We start from the raw sequence: 19,691 nt of genomic DNA, 5'->3' as shown, positions 1-19,691 counted from the left end.
CAAGCACAAGGGCCTGAGTTCAATTCCTACCTTCCCAGCTTTTTCAGCAGGAGGATTCTCACAATAAGAAAAGGTGTCGGAGTGAAACCTCTGTAAAACTAGATGGAGTAGACTGTCACAGCCAAATGAGAGGGCTACCGAGCAGCCTGACCCTCAGACTCAGAAAACAGAGCTCTGGGATGGGGAGCTAGCTTGGCAGTCTAAGCACCTGCCTGGTGAGTGCAAGGACCCAGTTTGATCCCCAGTACCACATGCTGTGCTGGCCCTGGAACCCTGGACATGCTGTGCTGGCCACCAAAACCAGGTGTGGTGATGCACACCTGCATGCCTATAATCTCAGTGCTGGGGAGGCTGAGACAGGAGAATCACTATGAGTCGGAGCCGCATAGTGTGACCCTGTATCCAATAAATAAAAATAAGTAAATAAACAAATAAACAGAGGCCTGACTTGAATCAAACTGTAGACAAGGGTAGTGTGGACATGGATTTAAATCCATAGAACTGGTTGACCAAGCTGGGTCCCCACCAAGGAGCAAATCTTGGCCCAGGAGGAGGGGACCTAGCTCCGTGTACCCACACCGAGCTGCTGTGGCCCTGCGATGGTTTCTGCATTCTAGCCAGGCTTTGTTTGCTAGTTTTTAAAATGCAGTGTTTATTTTTGTCAAGCTTTCCCAACCTCGTCACTGTCCTCTGCACACACGGGAGAAAGAGCCCATCTTTCTAGTTCATTGTCTCAGAATAAAGAGAACCGTGTCTGGGTTGTTTTGTTTTGTTTCATTGAGACAGGTTCTTTTTTTTTTTTCTTCATGTATTTAGTACAAGGTCTATAGGATCTCACTACACAGATCACACTTATAGTGATCCTCCTGTTTTCAGCCTCCCAAGTGCTGGGATTACAGGTGAGCACCACCATACCTAGTCCCAGTCACTGTCTCAGCGCACCCCTGGGGCGAGGCCAGCACAACACAACTGGGATCGCATCCCGGTCCCTGCGTCTGCCTAAGTAGGTGAGACAGGTTCTCACTGTGCAGTGCAGGCTAGCCTGGAAATTACTATGCAGCCTCGTTTGGTCTTGAACTCAGTGATCCTCCTGCCTCAGCCTCCCAAACGCTGGGCGTAATTACAGGCATGCACCACCACACCCAGCTTGGGGGCCCGTATCTGAAGAACTGTATCTGAGGAGTTTCATCTGCATCTGGTGCAGACCAGAAATAACACTCTCGACTTACAGACTGATGCTGTACCACACACAGTCAAGAGAATGAGCATGTTTTCCTCACGAAAGAAATGCAAGGAATTTTGTTCGAGGTAGACTATATATGACATGATATGTAGACACCAATTCTTAGCAGTACAGTAGTCCCCATGGGTAAGTGGGGGATGCATTTCAAGATGTTCTCTGGATGCCTTCAATCATAGACAGTACCAGGCCCTCTATGTGCTGTTTATTCCTCTGCATACATACCTACCATAAGTTTAAATGAAAAATTTGGCAGAGAAAAAAAACTGACAACAGTAACTAATAATAAAAATAGAACACTTAAAGCAACGTACTGTAGTAGTTATTTAAAACTGAGCAATAGCTTATTTCTGGAAATTTCCATTTAATATTTCAGACCACAACTGAAATTATGAGAAAAACAGCAGATGGTGTGTGTGTGTGTGTGTGTGTGTGTGTGCGTGTGCTTACACGCATGCTACTGTATCTTCCATCAGGAAAGGGTCAGGGCCTCTACCCTTTGCCTTTGGACTTGGCCATGAGACTGGATTTAATGAAAAGGATGCAGGGGATGGTGGACTACAGGTGACAGGCACTGCAAAGGCACAGCAAGCTGGGGTGTGTCCCCTTGGACTGCTGGCCTGGGAACACTGTCAAATCTCAGGCTGGCCTCCTGAAGGGTGAGGACCACAAGCAGAGTACACGTGAGCCCGGGTGAGAGCAGGGCAGGAACCCCCAGAGCTCAGTATCCGCCAGGTACTACCAGGGAAGCCTCACAGGAATTACTATTCCTCCCTCACAGCCATGACGAGCTATTGTTATGTGGACTGGTTTGTTATACTGAAGAAGCCAACAGATGCATCTGCCTTTGGGTTTCTCTGTGCTACATAATATGTATTCTTTTTAAACATGGCTTAGGGGGTTGACACGAACCTTAAAGAAACTATTTTTAGAAAGTTAGCTCTCACGCACTTAAAACAGTTGGTACATTCTAGAATGCCAACATAAGCAGCATGTACCAGGTAAGGATCCCAATGACATATGTTGTCTACTTGACCATCATGGCCTAAATAATATATTGATTTTATTTTATTTTTCCTGTTTTTAGGACAGGGCCTACAGGGCCTACAATGCCTCACTATGTAGATCGGACACCTAGCGATTCTCCTGCTTTCAGCTTCCCAAGTGCTGGGATTACGAGGGTGTGCCACCATGCCCAGTCTAAATCCCCATCTCAGCATGCCCTGTGGACGGGGCTGGATTGAACCCCGGCTGCTGGGCTCTGCCTAAGCGGGTGCTTTAGTCTGCTGAGCTATCAGGCTGGCCCTAATACATTCTGATTTTAATGCAGTACATACTTATGATATATTAGTTGTAGTTTATCCAAAAGTTAATATAAAGCATATATTGTGATTAATCAGGATGAGGAGGGGGAAAGATGCTGTTAAAAAGTAATGGCCTCACACACAAGCAGCCTCCACAGAATGGATTTGCAAAGCTTTGTGACAGTATGTGACCCAGAATCCGTGGGCTGTGAGTCAGGACAGCATACAGATACTTGGCAGTTTTAATTCTGGTTGAGGTTCAGGCTGACAAGAGGTTTTGAGAACTTGAAGAGCCAGTTCTGAAATGCAAGTGGATTGTTTCAAGTGGCCCACAATGTCCTGCTCAGATCACCAAAAGAGCAGCGGTCAGGCATGCTGCGACTTCATAGTCAAGGCTCAACTGCACAATGTCATGGAAGACTCCAGCCAGGGTTCGAAAAAAGAATAAAGCTCAGTAGGATATGAACAAGCTGCCTAAGAAGTGGACAGTGGCCTTCTTAACCCTAAGGGCAATCAGAATGCTACTTTGAGAGTGTGGAATCTGCCAAGAGTTCCCACCTATACGGGAAGAACAAGAGGGGAAGGGGGCCTCCTGGGGGGCAGTCACACTTAGATCCCTTCTCTTGCCAAGGAGCTTTCTCACTGGCTTCGCAGCTACCAGCAGGAGGAGCAAATCCCAAGACAGGAGTGTAATTCCTAGGACGCCAGTGCTTCCCAGACCTCTCTGTCGATGTTGCTGTTTCTTTGTAAGCTATCTTCTCTAGACCTCGTCCTGCCTGGGTAGGGTTACCTACCTCACAGGACTGCCCCAGGACTGCATGAGATAAGCCTTCTCTGATTAGCACCTGCTAGAGGGTAAACCCTCCCGACTCTCACCTATTTATGCAACTTGGTCATGTCGATAGTGCATTTGATAACAACACACTGCTCAGGGTTCATTACCTGTCTCCTCTGGGACCCCAAGGGAGCACTAATACTGGTAGATTAGTATATTATTTAAGGGTCTACATACTTATTTTCCAATGATTTTGTTGTAAAATTTCTTTTTCTGATTATGAAAACAACTGTTGCGCCTCGTAACAGTAATTTAAAAGTCAAACACTACAGGATTGTCAATATCCACAGTAAACATTTCCCACCATCTACTATAACTACATATAATAATTCTATAAAGCAACCAGTGATAAAACCTCCCACATCACTGGAGATTCTTTCCTACATCACAAGGTAGTGAACACTTAGGAGGCAGCATTTAGAGGAACTGACCCTGTTCTTGTGAAATCTAGGACATTTTCAGGGTAAGCCAGGGACTTCCTCTTGACAGGGGCATCCCTCAGAGATGCACAGCCACGGGACACGTCACACTGAACTGGCCACCAACAAAATTATTAGTACAGGTGCCATCAAAGAAAAGGTACATGCCAGACAAGGCAAAGAAAAGAAATCCAAGCCAGGAAGAGAATGCTACCTGAGTGTTCCTGCTTAAGAATCACAGGTGGCTCCCCCAGTCCACACCTTGGAGACCACGCAAGAATCTCGAAGTGCCCAGGTCAGTCTTAGGAGTGACATTTTCGTGACTTTGTGTTTATGAAGTCTGGCTGGGTCTTCTTTTGAGAGCAAATCAACATTTTTAAGTCACTCTATAACATCTCCCTCTGTCTCATTAAGCTGAGCGTCCCCTCCCCATCTAGCAATTAAGTTTTATTGTTAGTGGTTATAGATGGAGTGAAAGCAACAAAGTTGGTGGAAACTGTACTTCCGATTTTGAATTTTAATCTTCTCGCAGGCCAGCACTACCAAGTGCCATCCTCTGTCACAACATAGGACAACATCAGAGAGCCACAGTCCCTGCAGGCCATATGAGTACAAAGGAAACAACCCACACGCTAAGGTGTGGTGTTGCTACACTGCGCAGTGTTCAGCAGATTACATAGATGAAGTGTTATTTTATTTATGTATTTATTTAATTTGCAGAACCAGGGATTGAACTCAGGCCTTTGCGCTTGCCAGGGAAGTGTTTATTCCACTGAGCCATCTCCCTGGCCCCCGAAGTGTTATTTTAGACTTCTGGTATTTCCAACTTATGATAGATTTAAAGAAACAAAATCCCACCCATAGCAAGTTAAGGGATATCTACAGTGTGAACCACTGTCACTGACAATGGCTTTCTTATCTCCTGGTAATGTATTCAAGGTACATACTACAAGTACTATATCATGAATGATCCCTTTTTTTTTTTTTTGTATTTTAGGAAGGGTCTACAGGGTGTTCAGGGTCTCACTACTAGATCAGACTCATAGTGATCCACCTGTTTACAGCCTCCCAAGAGCTGGGCTTAGAGGTGTGCACCACCACGCCCAGTCTCAATTGCGGTCTCAGTGCACCCCAGGGCAGGGCAGGGCCAGCATGGCAGGGCAGGGCAGGGCCAGCACGGCAGGCCCAGGGGTTGAACCACTGGCCCCTGCGCCTGCTTGCAAGCACTTTAATCTGCTGAACTATTTGGCCAGCCCTCCAAAGCACTATTCTATGATCAGTTTGTGTATTACTTCTGTAACTCAAGGCACAGGATGTTAATACTCCATATTCAATTAAAAATCTCTAGGAAATATGAGTGGGATGCCTTGTACATTCCATATAAACACAGGCCCAAAACTGAGTGCTGTGATCCGTGCCTGCCATCTCAGCTTCCTGGGAGGCTGAGACAGGAGGGTGACAAGTTCAGGGCCATCCTGGGCTACGTGACAAAACCTGTCTCAAAACAAGAGGAGAGCCGAGAAAATAAACTCGCTGATCCGAATGAACATTCTTACTGCAAAGTGACTAGCTCACGCTATACCTATCAAAGGGAACAAATAAATTACTCTTTGTAAAACACAACTAATAAACTAAAATGTGATGACAGATGAACATGTTTACCTGTTTCCAGAGCACAGTGGGTTCCATGCGGCAATGGCGCTGTCAGAGAGAGACAATGAGCGACCACAGGTGCTAAAAAGATGCACCTTGTAGTACTAACACAGTTTCATTTCCCCTTCCACGAGCGCGTCTGTTTTGGTTAAGGGGGATGTTGCATGTTTGCAGGAGAATTGGCGATGCTTGTGGTAGACAACAGTAAATAACTTCCTGTCCACACAAAAGCACAGACATTTCTGAGGACGAGCTCTCTCCTGTGCAGACTATCTTATCCCTGTAGGATAATCCTCAGCCATTAAACACGGATACAGCTTGAAACACTACACTTCATTTCTACTCACTGCTGGGCAACTCTTTATAATCAGGCTTTAAGATAACAGTAAAATGTCTCAATTCTGTTAACTAAAAATATACCACAGCCTAGAAATAAAAATGTAAGCTTTATCTACAAAAGTAGAAATGAGTGTGCAAGAGTTTTGAAATAAGATTGATAAAATATTTAAAATATAGACACAGCTGAAACTAAAAGTGACTTATGTAACTTCCCCATTGTTAACTTTGTGGTAGAGGATTACAACACACCTAGACAGAATACTCAAGATCAAAAGGGGCACATATTCAGTTTTCTGTCTATTTAGAATAAATTTCTTAATTTCCATCTTTAGTGTCAATTCTGACACAAAGATTTAACAGGTTAGTGTTTAAATGAAGCAGCAAAGTCCTATAACCCTCCCAGCACTCCCCCCTCTGAACAAGTCAGTCGTGACACTGTCAACCTCTACAGCTGTCCACAGACAGCGCCCGCTACACACACAGCGAATGAATTCTGCACAAACACCAGCACTTTTTACACAATGCTTTCATTTCTACTCATGTCAGCAAACACACATATTCTTCATGAGCTTCCAGAGGAAAATCTGCAAATGATAGCTGAGTTATGTACCTCTCACGTCATGCCCACCTCGCCCTGGTTTTCTTCTGGCGGTGTCCTCCAATGAGACCTATCCTCAGCCTGCCCTTCCTGCTACCCAAATTCAGTCCTGTCCACCTCGTCACCCCAGGCCTATGTCCTAGCCTTTATATTTTAAGCATGTAAACAGCTCTTATGAAGCTCTGTGCTCTTATGGGCTCATATAGTACTCCACACAGAAAACAGATTTGCGTTTCTAAAGATGCTTTCTGTATTCTGAGCGGAATGACAGGCTCAACATTACTTCTGCTCCCAACCAAATCTCCATTAAAATAACATTTTAAAAGGCAGAAGCCAACCACAATAAAGAGTAGGAGAGGGGCTGTGGACATATACAGCTCAGTGGCACAAGCATCTGCCTGGCACGTGTAAGATACTGAGTTCAATCCCTAGTACAAAAAAAGAAAAGAAAAAAAAGGCCGGCCAGATAACTCAGGAGGCTAAGTGCCTGCTTAGGCAAGCGCAGGGACCAGAATTCGATCCCTCGCACTACATGTCATACTGGTCCCACCCCAGGCACGCTGAGCCAGTGACCCAGTCTGGGCAGGGTGGCGCGTGTTTATAATCCCAGCACTCGGAAGCCTGAACACAGAAGGATCACTATGAGTCTGAGCTGCATAGTGAGACCCTGCACAAAATACTAAATAAATACATAAAAAATAGAGAGTAGGACAGAAGAAAGTAGCAGCACAGTTTTCAAAGTGGTAAAGCAAATGAACGATTGATAACTTGTCCAATAGATTTAAGAAAGTTGACCCCAACCAGGTGTAGTGGTGCGTGCCTATAATCCCAGCACGAGGGAGGCTGAGGCAGAGGGATTGCGGCAAGTTGGAAGCCAGCTGAGCTACATAGGGGAAACCCTGCCCTTCCTCACACACACCAACGTTTGACCCTCAGCCAGGAGCAGGAGCAAAAAAGGGCCAAAAAATAGCTAAGTTTCACCACAACACGATATACCTAAGGCTCAGGAAACTGAATTAAAGGTTGAGTTCCTATGGGAAAGGGCGGGAATTGCAGTAACAAGAAACTGGATTTGCTTAGAAGGGCTTTTTAAAAAGTAGGAATATTTGCATCCCTGGCCCAGGTCCTAACAAGAGGCTCCATGTGAACACAGCGGGGTGAGGTGTTTCCCCGTGGCTTACAGACTCTCCACTTCTTCCTTCATCTGCTTTCCAGCACGTGGACAAGAAGGACAACGAGGATCAAAACAAAACTCACTCTGCGGTGCTGGCCCCGCCCCTGGGGTGTGCTGAGCAATCGAGACTGGGCGTGGTGGCCTGTAATCCCAGCTCTTGGGAGGCTGTAAACAGGTGGATCACTACGAGTCTGATCTAGTAGTAGTGAGACCCTGAACACCCTGTAGAACCTTCCCTAAAAATACAAAAAAAAAAATTTTTTTTAAGCCACAAAATAAAAATTACTAAATAAAGGAACTACTTTTCAAGAAAAAAAGAAAAAAGGTGTTAAAAAAAAAAAAAAAAAAAAAAAACCAGGGAACTTAAAGGTCTAGTCCTTTACATTCACATTTTAAATAACAGAAATTCCAGAAGGATTTATCCAGAAGGATAAGCTTACAGAGGTAGAGAAACAAGCACACAGATCGAAAGAGAGAGGAGTGGAGGTCAAGCCAGGACTATCTCACAAACAAAATGCATTTGGCCTTACATATAACCCTGGAAAAAACTTCTAATGATGCTTTCAAACCTTCAAGAAAAATGAATTTCCAACCCAAGATTTTAGGGGGTCACAGCGGAACATCATCCACCTTTACCAACAGCTAGTTAAGTGCTGTTCCACACTAGTTAAGTGTAACCCTTCCTCGTCGCAAGTAGCCCACTGAATCACATTAGCCCTTGGCTACTTGTGATGTCAGGTGAAACAAGAGGCAGTAGCTTCTCTCGAGATAGCTAAGCAAGTCTAAAGCACCTGCTTAGGCAAGTGTGCAGGGACTCCCACACCACATTCTGTGCCAGCCCTGCCCCCAGGGTGGGCTGAACCGGACACACACACACACACACACACACACACACACAAATAGCTTCTCGCTAAGGACACAGTCCTGTTACTCTCAACCTAATAACTGCCTGTGAAGTTAGATGCTAAACTTAAGCTATTTATTTATTTAATTTGGTAAATGTAAATAAAAAATCATGCAAATATTCAAATGTTAAATGACCAAGACTAAATGTTAAACATGTTTTTAAAAACTAAGCACAAGGAAAATATTCACCACATGGCAGTAGCTAGCCTTTAAAAGAAGGAAAATTCTGTCATTCGTGACAGCAAGGATGGGCCCACAGGACATCAGGTTAAGCCAAGCAAGCCAGGCACAGGAGGATGAAGACGGCACGTTCTCACTCCTGTGTGGAATCCAGTAAAGCTGAACGCAGGGAGGAGGCAATGAGGAATTTCTGACCAAGCACAAGGTTCACACAGACAAGAAGCAGGGTGACTAGAACCAATGAGAACACATTATGTATTTCCAAACAAGGCAGAAAATTTCAGATGTCTCACCCAAAAAATGACGAAGCGACGGGCATGCTGATTAGCTGGATCTCGTCGCGCCTCCTCGCATCTGCACAGATGCACCGTACATATATTAGAATGTCACACGATAGCCTATCAATGCACAGATACGACTTCAAAATACTACTTAAATCATTTTTAATTGAAAAAATGAAATTCTAAAAGTTAAAAATGTCAGGAAGTCATTTATTCCTGACTTCAAGGAAGCTTATAATTTATGGGGTACACAAGCAAGCGATGATGACAATCATGACGACAAGAACTGGCCAGGAAAGGAGAAAATGGAGTATGCTGAGTGGCGGCCACAGACTGCAACGCTGGTGTTGTGGCCGCTCTCACCAGATGCTGAAAGCCAAGGGGTAGATGAGAAGCTGGAGCAGGCCCCTCCCCAACATCCAAGCCCCTGGACTGCTCTGTCTGAAACCCCTTAGCACATAACAATCACATTCTTAAGTTTATTTTTTATTTTTATTTTTGGCATCGGGGATTGAACCCAGGGCCTTGCACTTGCCAAGCAGGCACCTATGCTGCTGAGCTATCTCCCCAGTCCTAAACTTATTTTCTAAAAGCTGTGCTATAAGTTGAAGATTTTCAGAGGTTTCCGCTTATTTTCCTCCACTGTATATTACATGCGAAAACTTTAGCTCGCTTCCTTGCAGCAGAGGCCTTGCCCAAGACACCCAGACGTCCTCCTTCGCTCTTTGAGATCCACTGCACTCCATACATGAAGCACTCATCTCTTGGGTCTCTCAGGCACAAACACAAGGGGCATTGAACCACGCGGGCCAAAAGATCTGCCTGTGGTAAAAAGAGGCCCCAGCCTCCTAGCCTCCCTTTTGGTGTATCTTACGCTTCCTGAGGTGGGGCGTCAGATGTTTCCAGCTCTGTGAAATGCCACTTCTGGGGCTTCCTCTCTCCCAGGACTCATCATGCTCCAGTACAGACCCTCTCATAGTACAGAGTCTTGTCAACTGTTTACCTCCTGCTTGCCGTAAGCTCTGGCGGAGACACAGGCTGGATCTGGTGTGTGTGCCATGCATCCCCGAGATCCTAGGAAGCCTAGGAAATCCTTCACAAACCCTCCTGAGTAAATATGCTCACTGGAATAGTGATTTCTCAGTCACATCTGATGAAGCGAGGTCTCTTTGTACACAAAGGTGAAAAAGACAGTCGCTGCCCTCACGGGCCTGCAGAACACTGACCATCAAGGCAATAGCAGTTACAGGGACCGCGGTGTGTAGGCGAGAAAGTAAAATAGGAGACTTTAGGTCTCCTAGCTAACTCTGACTAGGAGTTAAAAGGAAACTTTTACTACTAGAGAGGTTTCCCTGGGAAGCAAGTCAAAGAGAAGGGTAGAAAAAGAAAAGAAAAGAAACAGATAAAGAAAAGCACCCAGCTGTCTTGGGACTTGTACCAAGAGACCCACAAAAGAACCGCCAAGCAGGACGCAGAGAAAGCAAGTCCACAAATGATAAGCATCCCCATGGGACACAGGGCAAGCAAGGGGAGGCAGACTAATTTTAGGGACAGGAAGTACTCACAGCTATACACTGACATACACACATATACACTCACACACGTGTATTCGCTCTGAAATCAATACATTACTCCCTCTAGGGTCACTGCAGAGCACAACACATGTCCACAGGCCCCCTTACTAACTGTATGCTGACCCAAACTCCGGCACCCCCTTCCAACTTGCCGCCCACCCCAAAGGTAAGGCCTTAAAAGCCACATCAAGGATGAGTAAATGAATAGAAAGAAGCTGTACATAGACTGCCAGAAGAAATAGCATTAGGCAGAGGTACCCTGAAGCCAGTCCAGTTGTGGCAGGCTCCTGGTGGGGCAGAGTCCCCCACCCCCATAAAGCCAGCTGAGAACCAAGGGCCCTGGGCCCCCCATCTTTCCTGAGCCCCCATCCTGATTCTTATCTGAGCAGCTATTTATCTTCTCCTTTTTACCCTTCCATTTCCTCTTACAAATAAAATGTCTTCCTTTCATTAAACTGTCCTAATTTATTCCTGGGGCTCTGTTATCACCTTGGTAGGCTCCCTGGACTACACAGCAGAGGCTGTGCTCATCCCCCAGGGCGACAGCAGAGGGAAGTGGGGAACACATGGCGATCTGGGTGACAGTGACCATGCCACGCTCAGTAACGTAGAGGAGAAGGAGCGGCTCCCAGTCCTGGGTGCTCTGCAGTTCTGTTCCCTGCTGGGAGGTGGGGAAGGGGCCAGAATGCTACCATATGAGCAGAGGCGGGAGGGTGGGAGGCCTACAGCAACTTGCTGTCACGGGAGTGACCGAATCGTATCAAAGTGCCAAGGAGTTTACCAGATTATTCTTTCTTAATAGTTCCTCTGAAAATCTGTCTCAAAATCAGAAGTCCCAGCTCAGTGAATCAGACAATATATTCTCTTGTGCTTATGAATGTTTAGCTTCCCTGCAAACGCATCTCTCTCATCTCATTAGTTGACTTAAGAGTTTTATGAATGCATCTCAAAGCTTCACCTGGAAGATTTCCTGGAAACTTCTTTTTCTCCTGGAAAGTGTACCGATTCCTCCAGCTCACTGATCTCCTTCAATTACTATTCATGGAGCTTGGCATCTCTTGCTCTGCCAGTCTAGGACGAGCAAAGTCAAGGCCATAGGCCAACACGCTCACCGCCCCCAGCAATCTCAGGCAGCCAGCCAAGGAACTTGCTCTGGGTTCTCTGTGGCCACTTTAAGAATTCAAGTGAAAAGCAAGGCTGTGACTCATCCTCCCCAGGCTGCGGGCACAGGTGCAGGTGCTCCCTTGTTGCTATGCAGATCCCCACTTCCCGATAAGATCTGACAACTCCCAATCTGCTGGGCGACCATCACAGACACAGGCTTGGGGCAAGAGTCCTCAGACTACAGAAGTATGGGTCAACAGCACCCAAGGAAACCACTCTGAAATGTCCAAGTAGGTTCACCCCTAGAATCTGCTCCAGTAGAGCTGGAATGTGGCTCTAGATTTCTCTTTCTCTGTTTGTTGTCTGTTTTGAAATATCATAGGTAATCCTGATCTTAGGATTTATAGGCTACAGACACTGAGAGTCGATGAACAAGTTTGGGGCTTTCGTGAGTTTAGAAAAGAGGATGGGGTGGGAATTGTAGTGTGATGAAGTCATGTACCGCATACAGAATGACAGGGAACACGTACAAGATGCCCCATAAGATTATAGCGAGCTAAACATTCCTGGGACTCAGAGAACACACGCCCAGAAGAAAGAGAAAGACACTTCAGAAGAGAAGGAGAAAGAATCCCCAAGAAAAGCCCCAGAAAGGGGTGTGACAGTGATTCCACAGAACCTGGCGGGTCCTCACAACTTGGGCAGCACAAATGCACCGCTCCAAGGTTTCCTTCACAGGGCTATTCAGGGTGCGATAATGGCTTACAAGGACATGTGTGATGAAGAAAGCAACTAAGCAAGCCATTGTGGATCTGCTTCTGAAAGGAGCAAAAGCATCTCAAGAAGAGCCCTGGCCAGGAGGCCGCCAGAGCAAGCTGTCCTCATGAGAGGAGGGGACAGCTCCGGGCACTCTACTGCCTCTCAAGACCTGCTACCCAGGTTCGTGGCCCCCAGTATTCCAGGTTATGCCCTGAGCCTAATCACTGGTGCGCAGACCAGCCTCCCAAAGCAATGTCACCCAGCACGTTTCTCAGAATTTAGGCTTAGCTGTCAGATCATCAGGAACGTGTTTCCGGTATAGCTCTGTGACAGTCCAGAATTGTAGGAAGGGGACTGGGCGAGGTGGCGCAGCCTGTATGTAATGCCAGTGCTGGGGAGGCCGAAAACAGGACCATGAGTCCAAGCTGTGCAGTGAGACCCTGTACCAAATACATTAAAAAAAAATTACCTAGAACTACAGGAAGGATAGTGTGCGCTGTGGTTCTGTTCGAGGTCTGAAGAGCCCTGGGCAGCGGGAGCTGTGGAGACCAGCTCAGGCCTCGTTGTTTTTATTTCTTTGGGTTTTTTTACAATACTGAGGATTGAACCCAGACCCCTGGTACAGAGCTACATTTATTTATTTATTCACTTCTTTTCCTTCAAGACAGAGTCTAAGTTGTTAAATTGCTCGGGCTGGGCTAGAACTCTGTGATCCTCCTGCCTCAACTTCCCGGAGTGCTGGGGTTATAGGCAACGTGCCACTCAGCTCCAGTTCTCTTTATTAGGTGCAGATACGGGACTCCCACTTGCTCCCCTCCCACACCTCAGCAGGACCAGGGTTATTTCATCTTCCTGCTGTCCAGGCAGCAGTTCTGAGTATGTCAGAGGCCTGGGACAAGGAGCCAACACGGTGGCCCCACTCTGTGGAGTAATGGGTGTGACCAGGGTAGTGCAGGGGAGGCCGGGGCGAGGAGCAGCTTTCCCCATGGTGCAGGTGGGGGCCATGCTCCGCATGGCTGAGGTTCACGGCTTGGAGACTAGACCAGGACTCATGCCTAGGGAAGCAGTGTGCAAATGCCCAGCCCTCGCCATGGGCTGACAGGTCTGAAGGCTGCAGGTGCTGCTTGGCAGCACAGAAGTTCGCTTTCCCACTGAGTAACTCTACTCCCCTGCCAACCCCCCACTCTGTGTGGTGCCCGGACTACAGTCTAAACCTTGCTGCAGAATCCACCCAGTAACAAAAGCAACTACGACAACAATAATTGGTTCTATGCTGCCAGGCTGCTGTGAAAATTAAAAGAGATGATCTACACAGAAGCATCAAGCTGGGCGTGGTGGCACACTCCTGTAACCCCAGCACTCTGCAGGCTGAGGTAGAAGGAGTGTTATGAGTGAGAGGCCAGCTTATGCTACGTACTGAGTTCAAGGCCAGCCTGCGCTACACAGGTAGACCCTGCCTCAAAAGTCAAACAAAACAACAAACACTGAACCCAAAAATCAAATACAATTTGAGCTAAAAGCACATTTCATGAGCTCAAGGAAAAATGAAATTAGCAACTCTAAAATTATAATTCCTACTAGGAATTACCAACTGATTTAAGCCTTCCTGAGAACTGGGATCAGAGATACAGCCAATGCCCACGGTTCACAGGCCCTGAAATGGGGCCCACAATGCTGACACTCACCAGGGGCTTCCCCTCCAGCAAAAAGCCCCAGCTGGCTAGAAGGGGAAGACACCCAGGGGCCACCAGGTGCACCCAGCTAGGTAGGTGACCGCTCTGCGCTTCCTGGTTCAAAGGAAAACCCTGCAGAGCCAAGGAGGCATGACAACCCCCAGAAGAGCTAGTGACCCTTCTCTCTTGTTGTTGGGTCACAGAATAGATCATCGAAGGGAATAAAATCCAGAGGACAAACATGTGGGCTGGGTCACCCCAGAGAGCTTCACCTTGTTCTCCCACAAAACATCAACCTCCTCACGATTCCCTGCAACGCTAAAGCAACCCTAAGTGAAATAATCACTTCGCAGTGTGGAAAAAGCGTTTTAAAAGTCACACCTTAAAAATTGTATTTCTTAAAAAAATATTTATTTATTTATTTGGTACAGGGGCTCAGACTCATAGTGATCCTCCTGTCTCGGCCTTCCCAGCGCTGGGATTACAGGTGTGCTCCACCAAGAATCTACCTAAATGTCCTAACAGAAAGCCGGGTGTGAGCCCAAGACTCTTGAATCATTTTGCCCAGCCAAAAGCAAGGGAACAAGGACACAGCTGGCTCAAGTTCACGCAACAAGACCCCAGAAATCAGAAGCAAGAGAGGCGGTGAGGCGCCCTGTTCAGCATGAAGCCAGAGCAAAACAGGCGGCACGCAAGCCCTGAGCAACCAACCTGCAGCTACCCGTGTGTCCCTGCCCTGGTAGCACTTTCTCCACCCCATGTGTTCATTAATTCCTGCCGACCTGTTTGTTTCCCTGAGGAAAATCTTAGCTGCAAAGCACATCCAAAAAATATGAACTGCTGAGCAGTCAGTACTGGGACAGGGTGACAGCCTGGACAGTTCAGCAGGCACAGTGCTTGAAGCTTTGGAGTTCAAGGTCAGCCTGCACTACACAGGTAGACCCCACCTGAAAAATCAAACCCTCAGACAATGAGTCTCCATTCAAATGTAAAATTCCCAGGAAAATTTCTGATACTTTTAGACTTATCCCTAGGCCAAACAAGTACTTCTTGGAGTGGAGGTGGGGGAAGGGTGTCATATAGCAAAAGCAGAGCTGCTGGGGTCCATTTTATGTCTTAGGACTTGTTGGGACCAGGACAGCAACTCCACATGTAGTTTCCACAAAGTTCAACGCGTCATTCATTCATTCAGCATTTCCCCGTAACTCAGTTCAGAGCACAAGGTCAGGAGCCAGGTGCCTGAGGTCGTCACTGGCCGTGTAGGTCCCTAACTCTGCCACTCCTCACCTGTCAAATGAGTTCACTGGAGCACCTGTGTCACAGGGTTCCAGGAATAAGAGACGTTTGGAGAATGGCACATGGTGAGCACTCAACAACTTCTAGCTAGTAATTTTATTCAGTCAAAAAATTTGAATGAGCACTAATTATAGTGAATTAAGTACTCCGTGAAATCTCCATCAGCCTTTAGCCCAGATCTACCCTTCCACCAGAAGGGTAATCTCAGCCCAGCTGTCAAGGAGGTGGGTGCAGCATCATCCCTCTGCCCTCTTCCCAAAGGCCACCTCCAGATGTGCTGCTGGGCTCTGCCTCCCACACACCTGCCAGCCACTTCCCTCTTGTCCACTCCTCACAGCCACTGCCCGACTCCAGTCTCATTAAAGTCTCCTCTGGGAAGGACAGTAATTCCCTAAAGACAAGGCTGTAAGGACCAGTACCACCTAGGAGCCTCCTAATGTTTCTATTAACACAGATACAACATAGAAGGGAAGTGACACGGATTCAGCCAAACCTTTGTCCTCCCTTCAAGCAGTTGAAAATAAAGTTATCTGTGACAAAAACATAGAAAGAGAACATTGAAGGCAACTGCCAGGTCCAATGCTTTCAAACGTTTTTGATAACTATGTTAGATAGAAAATATAATTAAAAGAGAAAAGTTCTGTCTGGTTAAGGTTACCTATCAGTTGCTAGGTAACCTAGTATCATGCATTACTAACTTCACAAAAGTGTAAATAGAGGACTGTTTTGTTGTGGAAAAAAAGGGAAGGAAAAAATATATATGTATATACAAGAGAGTTAGGATAGATATATAGCTACTTATTCTTACTTCACAAGTATTTTTCTCTGAAAATACCATTTATTTGTGGAATATCTATTTAATATTTTTAACCTCATCTGACCTTGGTAGATGAAGTTATGAAAAGCACACCTTGGGTAAGAATATTGTTTAAACAAGATATCATGTCTGTATCTTGTCCTCTGAGTAACAACTCTGAAGTGAACAATATGCAATGTATTAATTATTGTAAATGTTCTACTAACCTGTTTTAAAACTCTTTCATTGCTATTTTATCTTTTTTCTCAGTAAAATGAATCAAAATTTAAAAATAAATTTAAAAAAATTGAAAATAAATAAATAAATACAATATTAAAAAGGAAATGTTATCAATAAAGTTATCCCTATAAATTCAAAAAAAAAGAGAGAGAGAAAAGTTCCAATAAAGATATTTTCCTCCAGAAAAAAATAAAGGACAAAGGATTGTAAAACTCCTGGATAAAGTTTGTTATAATGTCCCATCTAAAATTTACATATTTTCAGAACTAAGCGCCACACACCTAATAAAGTTTTCCTGGATTAACCTGGACAAAAGCAAATCATTCTCTTCCCTATAGAATTCCACAATCATTATTGTCTGTCCAATTAATCATGTATTACTTTATGGCCTACATTATCTAAATGTTTTCCTTTTCAGTATGTTTAAGGCTGGTTTCTTATCTAATCTAACCTACAGTTTCTCTATTCCAAGTTTTCAAAAATCATGTACAGACAGTAGTCATTTGCTCAAAGGCTTCTTGGAGATACAGCCACAGAGCTCATGGCGGGCACGCGGGCCTGGCGCTGTGACCCTCCCCTCTCCAGCCTCCCTGGGTCCTGCGCGCTGTGGCCCTCCCCTCTCCAGCCTCCCTGGGTCCTGCGCGCTGTGACCCTCCCCTCTCCAGCCTCCCTGGGTCCTGCGCGCTGTGACCCTCCCCTCTCCAGCCTCCCTGGGTCCTGCGCCCCGGCCCCCAGGGCTGCAGTTTCCGGACCACACAGAGCTGTTTCACTCCTCTGCCTGTGCTGTTCTTTCTGCTGGGTCACCTACCCCTCCATCCGCGGGACAACTCCTCCTCCCCTTCTTCCTCCTCCTCAGTTAAAGGTCATTCTCTAATCGTTGAACGCTTCCTGATACTTGCCAGAGTGAGGCCTGCGTTAAGCTCATCTGTAACACTGGATAACCCACCCCATCCTGCCTTTCTCTACAGTAAGTATATGAGAAAGAGCTCTGAAGCTCTTGAAGGAGAAACAAAATATGAGCACTAAGATTTGTTTCCAATGTAACACTAGTTCCTTTGCTAATTGGATTTCTTAGATAATTGGAAAATTTTAATATGCAGTAGTACCTTTTATTTTTTGTAGGGGGGTTAGCCCAGGACCCCCAGGGGATATTCGAAACTGGATAGTACTGAACCCTACATACTGCATTTTTATACGCATACGTGTGATAAAGTTTAACTTTCAAATTAGACATAGTAAGAGGGTAATAACAACTAATAACAAAATTGAAGAATCTTAAGAATAGAATATAGTAAAAGTTATGGGAACACAAGTATTTTTCTCTGAAAATACCATTTATTTGTGGAATATCTATTTAATATTCTTAACCTCATCTGACCTTGGTAGATGAAATTATGAAAAGCACACCTTGGGTAAAGCAAATTTTGGATAATAAAACCTTGCTTTTATTCTACTGAATAAATGACCCCAAAGTTGCTTGAATATAGTGTTACAAAGTCATAAACCACCAATTAGTCATTCTATGTTTTCAAACAGCAATAAGTAAAAGCACGTGCAATTGGCTGGGTTTATTTTTACATGGTCATTAAATAATAGGAAATATGGTTAATCAAACTTCTTAAAAGTTTGTCTCTTTAAAATATTTTAAGTGGGGCTGGTCAAATAGCTCAGTGGATTAAAGCACCTGCTTAGGAAGACGCAGTGGCCAGGGTTCCATTCCCAGACTGCCATGCTGGCCCTGCTCCCAGGGCGCACTGAGACAGTGATTGAGATTGGGCATGGTGGTGTGCACCTGTAAACCCCGTACTTGGGAGTCTGAAAACAGGAGGATCACTACAAGTCCAGTCTGTGTAGTGAGACCCTATAGACCCTGTAGTAAATACATTTTAAAAAATTAAGTGACTATGGAAGGAAGAACAGGTGCCCACACAGGCAAGCTCTTTCAGCAATGAGGCTGCACATTCTAGATCCCAGATGTGCAGAAACATCAGTCCAACTGGGACAGAAATGCCACTTTGGGTGTGGACTCACTTGGCCCCACCCTGTGACAGTGGGGTTTGCTGTGCTCTCCCGGCCTCCCGGAGTCACTAGGGCCCCCTGGGCAGCATCCTTTCTTGTTCCTCGCTGTGTAACCGAGCTCAGTGGCAAGGCTGGCACAGGAAGGTGCAGGCATTGCTGTCTGGGCTGAACTCAGCTCTCGACAGACACTGTCCCTGCTCCATGAGCCGGTCCAGCCACGAAGGCAGCTGCCTGCTCCAACATTTGAACTTCTCAGCACCAACAGGCATCCACTGTCACCAAGAACTTAATTTTCCATAAGAATTAAAAACATACCACAGCGATATATGTGCCCCCATGTTTATAGCAGCATAATTTGTCATAGCTAATTCTTTGAAACAACTCAAATGCCCATCAACTGAGGAACAGATAAAAGCAATGTGGTATTTTTATGCAAAGGAGTATTACTCAGCTACAAAGTATTTTTATACAATAGAGTATTACTAAGCTAAAAGTTTGAGTAATACCACAAGATAAACTTGAGTCTTTTATAGGTAAATGGATACAACTAGAGACCATACTCATAAGTTAAATCAGACCAGCAAGTGTAAACATCATATTGTCTCCCTAGTGTAAGAACCTAAAAGAGTAAATAAAATGCAAAAGGTACAACAGATAATGTGAAAGAGAAAGAAACTGCTCAAAGAGAAGAAACAACTGGGATGAGGGAAGGAAGAAAAGAAAGAAGGAAGAGAAAATATATATTTATATATGTAGGATAGCTTGGCTAATTGCACTGCTGATGCTTATTGTTCTACTGAAAGGAACAGTTAATGCTTACTTTTTTTTCTTCTTTTTAATTTTTTGACCATTTTTTGACCAATCTTGCATGCTTATATCTGTTAACCTCAATAACTAATTTGAAGACAACAATCTATAATTACCATTGTTGAATTTCTAAAAAACAAACACAGCAGACTGAAGTGCCTGCTTAGGCAGACCCAGGGACCAGGTTCGATCCCCATCGACCCGTGCCAGCCCTGCTCCCGGGGCGCTCTGAGAAGGCCACCGAGACTGGGCATGGTGGCGCAGTGCCTGTAATCCCAGTGCTTGGGAGGCTTGAAAGCCGGATCACTACAAGTCGGATCTGTGTAGTGAGACCCTGTACTAAATATATTTTTAGGGCTGGTGAGATGGCTCAGTGGTCTAAAGCACCTACTTAGAACAAGCTAAGCCAAGCAAAGCACAGGGACCTCGGTTCAATCCCCCAGCACCACATGCCAGCCCGCCCGCCCCCTGGTGGGCTGAGCTGGCCACACACA

General features: G+C 45.6%; 1 protein-coding gene across 6 annotated transcripts in view; it reads right to left on the bottom strand.

Annotated features, from left to right (window-relative positions):
• The window catches only part of Stx11 (syntaxin 11), a 37,803-nt gene that overhangs the window by 7,776 nt on the left and 10,336 nt on the right, over nt 1-19,691 (bottom strand). Inside the window, exon 3 of one of the 6 annotated variants that reach the window (XM_023712232.1) lies at nt 18,403-18,521. The exons of 3 other annotated variants lie outside the window; for them this stretch is intronic. The gene's annotated coding sequence lies outside the window, so the exon portion shown is untranslated. Of the gene's footprint in view, nt 1-11,448; nt 11,525-18,402; nt 18,522-19,691 lie in introns of those variants that run through there. 2 more of the 6 variants (XM_023712230.1, XM_004628553.2) reach the window with 2 other exon arrangements.

Source organism: Octodon degus, unplaced genomic scaffold (genome assembly GCF_000260255.1).
Source record: "Octodon degus isolate 3935 unplaced genomic scaffold, OctDeg1.0 scaffold00024, whole genome shotgun sequence".
Taxonomy (NCBI): domain Eukaryota; kingdom Metazoa; phylum Chordata; class Mammalia; order Rodentia; family Octodontidae; genus Octodon; species Octodon degus.
Note: the sequence above shows the minus strand (reverse complement) of the source record. Positions and strands in the feature narration are given on the sequence as shown.